At 40.7% G+C, this 12,189-nt stretch overlaps 1 protein-coding gene across 2 annotated transcripts in view; it reads left to right on the forward strand.

The window, feature by feature from the left end:
* The first annotated feature begins 4,679 nt into the window (after positions 1-4,679).
* The window catches only part of adgrl2a (adhesion G protein-coupled receptor L2a), a 95,103-nt gene continuing 87,593 nt past the window's right edge, over positions 4,680-12,189 (forward strand). For both annotated transcript variants that reach the window (XM_071532628.1, XM_071532627.1), the window contains exon 1: positions 4,680-4,964. The gene's annotated coding sequence lies outside the window, so the exon portion shown is untranslated. The remainder of the gene's footprint in view (positions 4,965-12,189) is intronic.

The following is a 12,189-nucleotide window of genomic DNA, read 5'->3' on the forward strand; positions in this document are numbered from 1 at the left end:
ACATTTGAATAGAGATTCTTCACCTATATCTGTTGCTCCAGTGTGCTTGTTTAAACCGATGTCTCATACATCAAACCTTTGGAATAATAAGGGTGGTTTTCCACCAGAAAGTGTATTTCTCAAAAGCATTGGTTATGAAACACACTTTAAGAAGCGCTAAGATTCTTTAATGTTTACGCCGCGATACAATTTGGTTGAAATGATTTGTTTATGTAGCGCGGTCTTTTAACAGTCAACTTATTTGACAGTTGTGCAAGCCAGAGCCCAACATGCCCACGCTGGACCTTGCTTTTTTCAAATTTGATCTCAAAGCCCCTCGTGTGTTTGACTTCTTTTTAATTGCTTCCTGTCTGCTGGGTCAATTATAAGTACTGGGCTCTTTTGGGGAAACTAGGCTATAGCAGCATTTTTGAACAGGCAGAGTGATTAAATAACTGAAATTTGAGCACAATGATGAGATCATTCATTGGGGCTTGATTTGATAATATTTTACTTGGTTTGCCAGTTCACAGCATACACATGTCGATTTACGTTTAGACAGAGCTTGATTGCCTGAGCTGCTTGTGTTAGGCCTGTTTAATCAAAAAAAAGAAGGGGGGGGGGGGGGACAAAGAAAACTGCATTGATTTAGAAAGGCTTAAGACAGTCTTACTCTATTATCCATTATTGATTTTTGAGTCAGGTGCATGCTGGTGTAAATATCCCATCAGTATTGTTTTTAACACAAAATATGAACCTAAAGAATGATACTCAAAAGATTAACCATCAAAAGTCAGCTTATAAAAAAACCCTAAACATACAATCAGGTTTTAATTAAGATGTGTTCATACATTCATTCTTAATTAACCAAAAAAGCAAACTATAATCTCTCTGTCAACTTGCATTCTGGTTTCAGAATTCCAGAAAATTATAGTGATTGATGATAATATATTGTTTAAATGGTCTAGCAACCAGTCAGATTAAACATGCAATCATTCGACGTTAGTAAAGATGTGACTTCAAAAGAAAATCTGTAATACAACTGATGACATATTCATATCAAACTACTGGTAAAAGGGAAAAAATATTCATAGATGCTAATAAATAAAGTCTATTGAATGAAGGTAGTATTCAGCTCTCCTTTCACACCAACATCCACATTTACAAGCAAGACTATGAAACAAATTGGGGTAGAGAGATTTAAATTATGCAGCATTTAGTTTCAAAAAGAAAATCACTTCCCGTTGGCCACAGGTTGATGTTTAACAACCTCAGAAACACATCTTACTGAAAACCTGCTTTGTGAGGATCGAGACTAACAAAATTAACTTAAGGTTATATAAGATGAATCCACAGTTTTTAAAGCAAGGCAGTGTAAGAACCAACGCTTCCTAAATGAGCGCTGTAGTTCAGCCAGTGCAGAAGGAGGGCAGCTCCTCGAGGTGCCGCAGAAGTGAGGTCAAAGCTCCAAGCTGCATGGTTGCCCATGGCTACATAAATATTAACCGAGCCTCCACTGTGTAGAGAGGCCTTCTTTGATTATGAGTCTCCTCGGAGAGCTTGATATCCGTGGAGACCACTAAAGCCAGCTTGACAAAATTGATGCAAATGAAAGAATACAGAGAGATCGGTTGGTGTGTTGCACTTGGTCAGAGCAGATCAAGAAAAGCTGCTAGATTTCATGCAAACATGTGTGAAGCGGGTAAAGAAACATGACTAGCTTGTTCGCAGTCCACAATATTACACTTGAACCTGTAGCTTGAGGCTGCCTTTGAGCTTTTGCTTTGTAGTGGTGGGAAGAGATGCGACGGCAACAAGATAAGTGAAATGCAGCCTCTTACAGGGTCCTAAAGCAGATGAATCCACCTGCACCAAACCATTTAGTAAACTTAAGTTTGAAATGTGTCTTAATTATATGGATGCTTTCACACATTTTGATTTCATGAGCTTTAGTTTTCTGACAAAGTACACAACACTAGCAAACTCTGTTGATATATGTCTAGATCAACAATAAAATGGAATAAAATGAGAAAATAAAGAAGGTCAAAAAACATTTAATGAACAAACGATTGAGTGACTGAAGTTGGACATGCCTTTGTTAATTGTGCTGTGAAGCACATAAACTGACCAAATCCTTGGCGGTCACCAGCGGCAGGACAGCCACTTGCTGGGGTCAGCAGCAGTCCTGTGACTGGTCATGTGTGCATGAGATGTCAATCATGTGCAAATATTTTGGGAAGGAACCAATAAGCATTGTTTGGTGAACAATTGAAGGTTAAGAACCAGTCTTGGAGCCACATGGGAAACGGGGAGACATGTTTGCTCTCACCATGGTTGACTGAGGTCCCTCTAAAGCATCTCCCATCATCCTCAACTAATATGAAAACAGAAAAACACTGCAGTTACATCTTTACTGACCTGCGCCCAAAAACAGACATGATGGTTCCAATTATGCCTGGATATACATGTGAGGTTTCCATAACAATCTGCTTCATAATTTTTGTCTTTGTTTTCATTTTCTGAATTTTTGGGTTGAGTAACAAAGCCAACTGATTAAAAGCTTTTCCACAGCGAGCCTGGAGCTAGCATGCACCGTTTGGTGAGTGATTATGTGCAATATTGTTTGGCCCTTGCAAGATATGATTATATCAGAGTTTATCATAAACACAAGCACAATTTATGTGCAACCGCTGTGACTCAGAAAGAGCAGTGACTGCTCAAGTTGGGTCACACATGCAAGGTGGTCTGTAATCACTAGAATTTTAATTGCTGTCTGATTCATACTGATATCACTGTGATAATTATGTATGTTCACCTGTTACACTGATTTTTACATCTTAGGCTGTGAATTTTACAGTTCAATGGAATTATGTTCATTCAGAAGAATAGCAATACAAGTCTAATGCCCTCTGTTGACTATCTGAGGCAGCTAACTGAATGAATTCATGCAAAATGGCAGTTTAAGCTGTTTAAAATATCTATAAAGACCTCACATGTGTTTTTAGTCTCTGCTTATAAATAAACATTATTTCTCCAAATATGGACGCTTGCCATCGGGTGACCTTTTATTACATCTGTTTTCTCTTTTTTGTCCCTCGCAAAAATGGCTGTATTATTATGTAAAATTATGCTTATGAAAACACAAGTCTGCCCCTCTCCTCCGTTCACCTTCACCTGGCAAGCATGACTCAAATTCACATTTCCCCATAGCGGGTGAAAGACAGTTTTTATTGAAGCCAGGTGTATACCCACGTCTTGGCTGATAATGCTCCTGGACAGAATTCCTCAACCAGATCATAACAAGTTCCACAGCATCACCGAATGGAGAAATAAACATAAAACACTTGCACTAACCAGCATGTTTGCTCCTTTATATTTGTATATTTTCCATTGTAAAGATAGAGGTCCTAATGAAAAATGTGGATAATTAAGGCTTGATTAATATATTAAAGTTGTTACCTTCAAAAATGTACCTGACTGCTTGTTGGGTTTTTATGGAAATTAAAATCACATATTAAAGGTTACGTTAATTACGAAAAGAACACTCTTTAAAAACCTTTTACAAGAGGGCAGGTGAATTATTATACAGTGAATGCACGAACAGAATAAGCTCCAATTCTTAGATCACCAACATTACAAGCGACCGATAGTAAGGAGTGTAAAGGTCAGAGCCGCAGCGCTCTGACAATATTCCCTTGACCACAAAATGACGTCATGAATCATGTAAGAGAAAAGTGCGTGGAGGAAAAAACCCCCCAAAAAACACTCACAAATGAGAAGAGATTCTCCGTCTGAAAAACTGCTTGGTTCTACACACCAGCAGCAGCAGCAGCAGCAGCAGCTCAGTTTCCCCTCGGCCAGCGCTGCCTGCCTGCTACGGCCAGTCTGTTTTCCTATTGAGGCCAGTTGGAGAAAAAGAAGAAGAAAAAAAAACGTCTCCCTGTACTTTCATGCTCCTTCCTTTTTGATGCTCGGTAGTGTTACAGTAGAACAAGTCCTCTGTCATTGGTTGAATAGGCTGGACTGCCTACTGTGACAGGGCATGGGCCTCCCCTGCCCAAAAGGAAAGGGAATGTAGCCTCTCAAAATGGAAAGAGGCCAAAATGGGGGGAATATATTGATAACCTCTTTCCCCTTCTGTATTAGTTAGTAGGATCCCCTATGGTTGGAAAAAAGCAGAGCTTCTGTTGCTAGACATGCTAATATGTTAATGTGATTAGTTTCTGCTGGGCTTGGATATGGTGTAGACTCCGAGTCAGTGTGGATCGGGAGTCCATGCCGGGTTTTGGCGGACTCCTTCGCTCAGACGGCTCCTGCAGACGGCAGCCTGCTCTCCACTGCACTGGCGCTGTTTACTGGAAGCCCGCTCCGCGCTGCTTCAACCAAGTGTCTCAATACTGTGAGCGGGATCTTTTCCAGAGGCAAGCCGCTGAAACTTGCTCAGTCTGCACAGTCTCATTCAGGGGCACCCGGAGAGGATCGACGGCTGCAGCGGAGAGACAGTCGGGTCCTCGACTTCACCCCCACCAGCAGGCAGAGACCCCTCTCTCCTTCTCCCTGTCTTTCTCTCTCTCTCTCTCTCTCAGTCAGTCTTCTTCTGGCTCCGCTTCTCCTCTGTTTGTTGTTGCTGCTCATCCAGGAGTGCAGGCGCACAGACAGGAGAGTCGTGAATAGATGAACTGCTCCGAGGTGAAGTGTTGAATGAGTTTGGACTGAGCGCAAAGAGAGCAACACCTTGCCATGGAAGTGTGTGTCCGGTGTGGGGGAATGTACGGGCTGAGAGGGGGACCTGCCGCCTGATAACAGCCTCTGTCCCAGATAAGGGGAGCATGCCTCAGACCTACAGAGTGTCTCTCTTCGCTGCAGAGGAGTTCCCATCAGACTGTCTTTCCACAATCTGACATTTTCCAATTCACATTTCCTCCCTCCCTGCCGGTGACTAGCCTACATTTCAGCCTGTTTGGCTTGACTGCTTTTCAAGAAAGGTAAGAGTGGGATTTTTTTTTTTTTACGTCTATGTTATCACCACTTTATAAATCAGAGTGTAAGCAGGGAGAGATCTCTTGACAAGTTGATGTGGAGTGTAGAAACTTTCTTTTATTGCTTTTCTTGGTCACTTCATAGACTTATTCGTTTTCGCTGCGCATATGGAATAATATTAGGCCATAAGTCATATGTTACAGTTGTATATTTTACTTTCCCAAACCAAAAACAAACCTCTCTGTGGACTGCTGAAGATCAGCTTTTTCGGGAGAAACAGAATAGCAGGTTTTAACCACGAATAAGTCTTAAGAACAGAACACGTCTGTTTGGAGTAATTAAAATGATCCAAGGGGTACCATGGTTAATTGAAAAATGGTTAATCAAAACACAACCAGATGTGGATTGATTTGCTCGGCTGCCGAGTTTGGCTGAATGGAAACTATTAAAAAGTGGGGGAGCAACGCGTTTATATGAACCAGAACACATAAAGCACCAGTTAATTGGAATTTATGCTTCCAAAGTTGAAGGTGGACTTGGTATTGGTCACCGAGTTTTTAAATCCACTGATGGTCTCGTTGGTGAATAGGGATTTATGTTGGAGCTGCGACCTGAGAAGCAATGTCGGTGTGATTCTGGAGAGCATTCAGAGGCTAATCCATTATAATTGGGGCTTGGCTATTTGTCTAAAGAAAATCAAAACAACAATGATTCAGTCAAGTCTAGCCTATCAGCGTAATAATTACAATTTTGGCCAGAGACATAGATGATGCAATGGGCTACAGGCTTAGGAAATTGTCATGGAAATTAATGAAAGAAATACATATGAATGAAACCATTAAAAAGAGATGGTTTTGGCTGTGAAGACTTAACTTAGACCCGATCGGCACAGAGTGGCAGTAAAATTAGATCCTTTTACTGCACATTTATTATTTAGGCCTACCAATTCCAAACGCGTCTTGTCAACCATGTGTTAAAAGAGTCGGGAGAAGCGCACACGCGGTGCGGCGGTGCGGCGCTCCTGCCCGGGTCAACACAGCACCCAGTGAGGCATGGCAGCCTGGAGCAGAGCAGGAATCTCTAATGATCGATCAGTGAATTGGGTTAAATTTAGCTCCAGCCTTCCTCTTCCTCAACTAAACTGCAAGCACATGATTCCCCCAGATTATTGTTTGGCTCTGCGTCTGAGGTGGAGAAATGTACGAATTCCTGACTGGATTAGGGTCCATGAATGCGGGCAATCTCTCATTTCTGTGTTGGGTGATAATCTGTATTGCAAAGGCAAAATGAAGGTAGAACTCATTTGCATCATAGCTCCTAACTGGTGGAATATAGTGACTATTTAAAATAAAATGTGCAGAAATGCCCCCATAACTCTGCCAGCCCTCTGTTAAAGTAGGCCTACTGTCCAAAGTTGAATAGGCAATGCTGCACAACCTTTTGTAGCCTATATTCTTCAGATGATAGAAAACTGGAGAATAGACCCAGCATTTGGAGGCTGAAGTGGATTTATCTCCCTCAATACACAGAACAAACTGGCATTCAGAACAGAGGTGGCTTATTTGTGAACATGTAAAGTCGTGAGTATAAAGGAGTGTGTAAGAAATAATTCAGGCTTGTCAGGCTTCAGGAGCTACACTGCTTCTTCCAACCTCTTTATAGGGGAATGCCATTTTCACATCTTTCCACACACAAAAAAATGTTTGAATTAATGCAAGTGCAAATTCCAACTGTTTGGAAGGAACATATTAGCATATCAAAGTGGCCAGAGCCCTCACTCAATGGGAAGAGTAGTATTTTTTTCTTCCACTGGTTTTGGCTGAGCCCAAAAGGGTCGACAGCGAGTGTGAGCTGGTAAAATGGGAGAACTCGTGCTTCTCCCCTCGTTTTTTTTTTTTTTTTACATTTCTGTATGAATACATAATCTCATTGTTTTCTGTTTGTGTGTTGTGATGTGAGAGAGCATTTCAAAGCTTTCACCCAACAAGCCAGTTCTAACCATTCATAAACAGTGAATGGTGTAAAGATAGAAAAGAAAATCTCATATTTGGTCCTAAGGAAAAAATAAATGTTCTATTTAAAATTCTTACGCATAATTTACTGGAAAGCAATACTTTCTAGACGGTTTACCAATACATAGCAATATTTTATGAATTGTTTATTCAATTTGTCAAAGCCTGTTTAAGCCCTTGCATGTGAAGTCATAGGAAATAATAAAAACAACTTGCGGATGCTGATAGGAGAAGGCTTCCAAATGCCTATTTTCTCAGATGTCTGTGCTTGATATCTTAAGCGCAAGCACACCATTATGAGCATGTTGGGCTCAGGCTAAGAGTACCTTTTTCAATCTATAGCCTTGTTTCAGAGGGAGTGCGTCCGGTTTCAAAGAACTGCAGCTGTTGTTGATCTGCCAGAGCTCCAGATTGCTTCTCTCTGCTTCTGTGTTCATCTCCACTCACAGATCAATATAGCACAGCGTACTTCTATATGGGTGTGGGGAGACAAAGTGCTACATATCTCTCAATTCTCAACTCTTTATATCACACTCTACTAGCTCGTAGGGCTATTAAGTGAGTGAGTGTGAATGAGTGAGTGGGTGTGAATGCATCGAAATTTGTGATATTATGGATTGTTATTTCATTTTGTGCTGGAATGTTTTTTTTTTTCTTCCTCCAATACATTTTCACAACATGCTAATAGTGCAGCTGAGGTTGTGTAATATCTACTTATATTGAGTGGGAGGTGCATAAAAAAGATCACACTGCAGCTTTCATAGCCTCTCCAGTTTTTTAAAATTGTAACAAGCCAGGCAGCTCCACTCTGGCTTTATTAAGGTAATTTGTTATTGATTTAATGTGAGTGCACACACAATGACCAGTGGCAACATTTGCACACTTTGTTTTTGTCGCGTTCTCTCACAACCTCGGTTATCAGGCTGTTGTCTTTGTCTGAGGAGCGATTGGTGAGTCCATATGACGGATATGAAGGTTGCATTGTGCCTGAATGGATTGTTTGTGTCAGTGTTACACTCTAGGGATGTAATGCTTTTATCCACGGTGAGCACCACCAAAATGATACTCATCGTTTTTGTTCATGAGCACCATTGGCCCTATTGTCCAGCAGGGTGTAAGGAACGAGGACCAATTTCACTCGCAATTCCCACAAATGGTGTGTTGGCTACTCCATAGCAAAAAGCAGGCAAAGAGAGATGGCGGAGGTTCTGAATGCGTCAGAAGTAGTGGATCGGTGAATCGGAGGGAGTTAAGGCATTTAAATTTACATCCCCTTGCTTATTTGGCGTGTAAATTGTGGGTTTGTGTTTTCAGATGCAATCATTTCTGTAGCTAAACCACCTACATGGAGCCATACTGTGCGGATAACTGCTCACCATTAAAGGGAATAAACAAGGCTGTAAAAGAAGGCTACGGCAAATTTGATGTAATGTGCAGGTCTTTGGTGGGCCAAAATACCTCCCCTTTCATGACTGATTTTATTTTACGATTGGCAATCAGTAAAACACTGTGCGCCAGAGTGTTCCCCTCCCTGCCATTTTGTGAAACATTTGTTTCCACTTGCCAAAGGCCTCTGGTGCAGTGGGGGATTCTGTGCCCCTGAAATGGCAGGTGAAACTTTCTGCTTGCCTGAATAATTTCCTAGCAGAACATTACAGAGCAAGGACATAGGAGGAGGCGAGTAAGGGTCATTTCAAACTCTCGTGAAAAGAAACGACGTGGATATTAGCCAATGATTCTCATGTTGCTTTTTGTGCGCTGGTCAAGTGGTAGGCTTCCTGAGCTTATCTGGCATCTCTTTTTCATTAGTTCACTCGTTTTGTGCTTCTTTGAAAACTATTTTGAAAAAGGAAGTGCAAAGAGCAAAAGTGGGTTGTAAAAACTCCTGTCCTCCCGTCATAAAACCGTTGTGGGGCGTAACATATTGGCCTGGTTACTGATAGCAGCTAAGGCATTTTACAGCATCATGTTGGCAAACAGTGTGTGAGTCTTGGATAGGATATGTTGTGTGCTAATAGCAGTGTGTGTATAGATCACTCCCAAGGCGGGTGAAATTTCTCTAGACTTAGTGTAGTGCACAAACTTCACAAGAATTTAGCAGCATGGTGGGAAATTTTTTTTGCGAAGTAAAAGTAGACCGGACACATTAGTAACACACTATTTAATTTGTTTTTATCTCTTGGATAATTTTACAATAATTAATAAATTGCAAACAAATCAATAATTATCAAGAAAAATAGTAGATCCAATATTTTTATAATTATCTTTTACATATACATTTTATTTTTTGCGCTCTCATTTAAATTTTTATATTTATTTTACTTTGTGCTAATTTGGATGAGGACTAAGAAGATATATATATATAACACACACACCCATACACACAGACAAGACACACACAACACACACACACACACATTCACAGTGTGAATGTGTGTGTGTGTGTGTCGTGTGTGTGCATGTGTGTGTGTGAATTTCACACACACACATGCATGCACCCACACACACAGACGTACAACAGATACACACGCACCGCCCCTATCTCATTCTTTGTGCTATGTGAACAGGACTTGTCCTTATCTGTGCACAGCTGCAACACTATTTGGGAAAATATTCAATTTCTCTGTGACAGAGGAGAACCTGGGAGGCAAGGCTCTAAGTAAACAGCAGTTATTGCGCCTCTGCCATGGCAGCCGAGAGCGAGGCCTGGCTGGGAGAGAGGGGGGATCTGCGGACGTCTGCCAGGGGAAGGAGTCATGTCTCGGCTGGATTATAGGAGAGCGAAGCACATCCACACTTAAAAGCCTCTTTTCCAACAAGACAGGGCTGTTATTTAGGGATGGTGTGGGTAAACACGCCAGTGCAATATATTTCCTCCAGATAGGCTGCTGTTGTCCTTGACAATTGTGACTCATTGCAAGTGAGAAGAGAAAAGTTCTACTCCCCACGTCTTTTAAAAAAAAAAATAATTTCATGTTGGGCTGTGGACATTTTCCAATGTATTTGCACTGACATTATTCCAGCGAAGTGCGAAACTGGTAAGCAGTGTTGTTATGGTTAAGTGTCACTTTAGAAAATTTTGCTACTTTGTTCAGTAATTCTTTTTTATTTTATTTTTTTATTTTAACATACCATGTACTTTAGATGTCTGTGGCAGGCTGCCAATTGATTTAGACCCCTATTGTGTTGAATTACTTAGTATATTGCAATTAAGTGAACCATGATACACCAGCTAAATGGAAAAATTGAACACAATCTGATGGAGCAACAGTAAGAGTAAGCAACAACCCAAAAAAAAATCGTAAACTGCCTATATCTATTCTTTATCAAGCTCAGGAGCTTTAACTCTAGTTTTATATGTCTTCCGATGGTGGATATTTGAAATAATATTGGCTCAGTGAAAAATACATAGTTTGCTAGTAGTTCTTATGTGTACATATACTGCAGTTCTTAAACTTTTTGTGCAGGACTGTAAGATGTTCAAAGTAATAATTTTTTTGGATGACCAAAATGTACGGAAATGGAAAGTCAAAACTTATGCAAAATATGAGACATGCATGTAAATCCGCTCCAAAAACGCATTACATAGGCTAATGTGCAGTTAAATACTACCAGATGTATATTTCATAGTAATGTTTGTGCACAGTTGTTGGAATATTTGCCTTGCCGCATACCTCATTCTATATGCTTATTTGTTTATCCAGTGGATTCGGAAGTGTAAGGCTTGGATAAATCAAGTTTTACTGTACAGTGTTTAGGTGAATTTGGAAGCTTTGTTCTTGTTATAGTGGTTGCCAAGTTAGATTGAATTGAGCGTCTGGTCTGGGAGTTTCAGAGGAATATCACAGGCGCGGTAAGTTGCTAAATACTAAGCTAATCAACAAAATAATTGTCTGATTCGATTACTAGCATGCCAGAGACATCAAACACAGGCGAGGTTGAAAAAACAATAAAATTATCCTTTAATAATTGCACATGCTGACAGCTGCGTGCTTTTGAGTTGGTTTTGTTTGTAACAGACGTTGTATATTAAGAGGAATAAAGTTTTATGGTCGTTCTGTCATAGATTCTGCGTACGTTTTCATAACCCTACATAGATATCTATCATCACCTGTAATGAAAAACATTTTCAAGTAATGATGTAGTTTTTGGCATTGAATCAGAGAAAACTGTATTAGTCTATTAATTTCCTGCAGTGCATCATGAATCCTGCTGCTTCTATCCACTCAGTACCCTCCATGTGTGGTCCATAAAAAAATGTTTCTGTTTCCTCTGCAACAGACTGAAGTTTGGCCCCAATCTCTCTCTCTCTCTCTCTCTCTCTCTCTCTCTCTCTCTCTCTCTCTCTCTCCCCCCCTCTCTCTCTCTCCCTCACTCACTCCTCACTCACTCTTTCTCTCTCTCTCTCTCTGTGCGTAGATAATGTCTCTGCAAATGATTTAACCGCCCTCGTTGAGGCTCCTTCCAGTAATTGAACAGGCAGAGACTGGGTGCTTTACAGGAAAACAATAGTCATATTATCTCAGATCTCCACTACTCTGAGATTGAACAAAACACTACCTAGGATTGGACTTTGCGGACCACTCCGAGTGTCTGAATTGAAGAAAAAAATCAGGTTTGCTTTCTCTTCACGCCAATGCCTCGGCACAATGGGTGTCGTTAATTTTCTAGGTGTGATAATGTAGAGAGTGATGCATGATTGGATTGCATGTCTTGCAACAACCACCTGAGGGTAAAGTGCTGCCTGGGGTGCTACTTGGTTGATTTCTTAAGAAGTACGCATGCAACATTTGCAGAGAGGGTTGCTAATAATTAATCAGAGATGTAATTTGACTAACAGCGACAACACTAAACTTTTTGCTACTTATTTATTACCCTAGTCCTGGTAAATGAACACTGATTTATTATTATTATTATTGTTATTGTTGTTATTATTATTAATGAGGTTACCTGGTTTAGAGGGAGAAATCCCTTTTGCATGAAAATGTGGTTCTTGTGCACGATTCACACCTCCTCTGTATCTCAGTATGATTGCTTTAGGTTGGAATTCGTGTTGTTTTTTGGCAGAGCAGGGGGAGCTTTGATTGTGTTGCTGTGGAACAGAATTGACCTTGTGTGTCAGAACGAGGTTTTTCTACGCCTTGTTTCATACAGAGCACTCTTAGACTGAAATGGCCTTAGGAGGAGTTGTTCTTGACAGAGATGCATTGTTTCAGGC

This window comes from Centroberyx affinis, unplaced genomic scaffold (assembly GCF_046629955.1).
Source record: "Centroberyx affinis isolate AG114_WGS23_722 - 3 ecotype Tasmania unplaced genomic scaffold, CSIRO-AGI_Caff_v1 ptg002225l_1, whole genome shotgun sequence".
NCBI classification, from domain to species: domain Eukaryota; kingdom Metazoa; phylum Chordata; class Actinopteri; order Beryciformes; family Berycidae; genus Centroberyx; species Centroberyx affinis.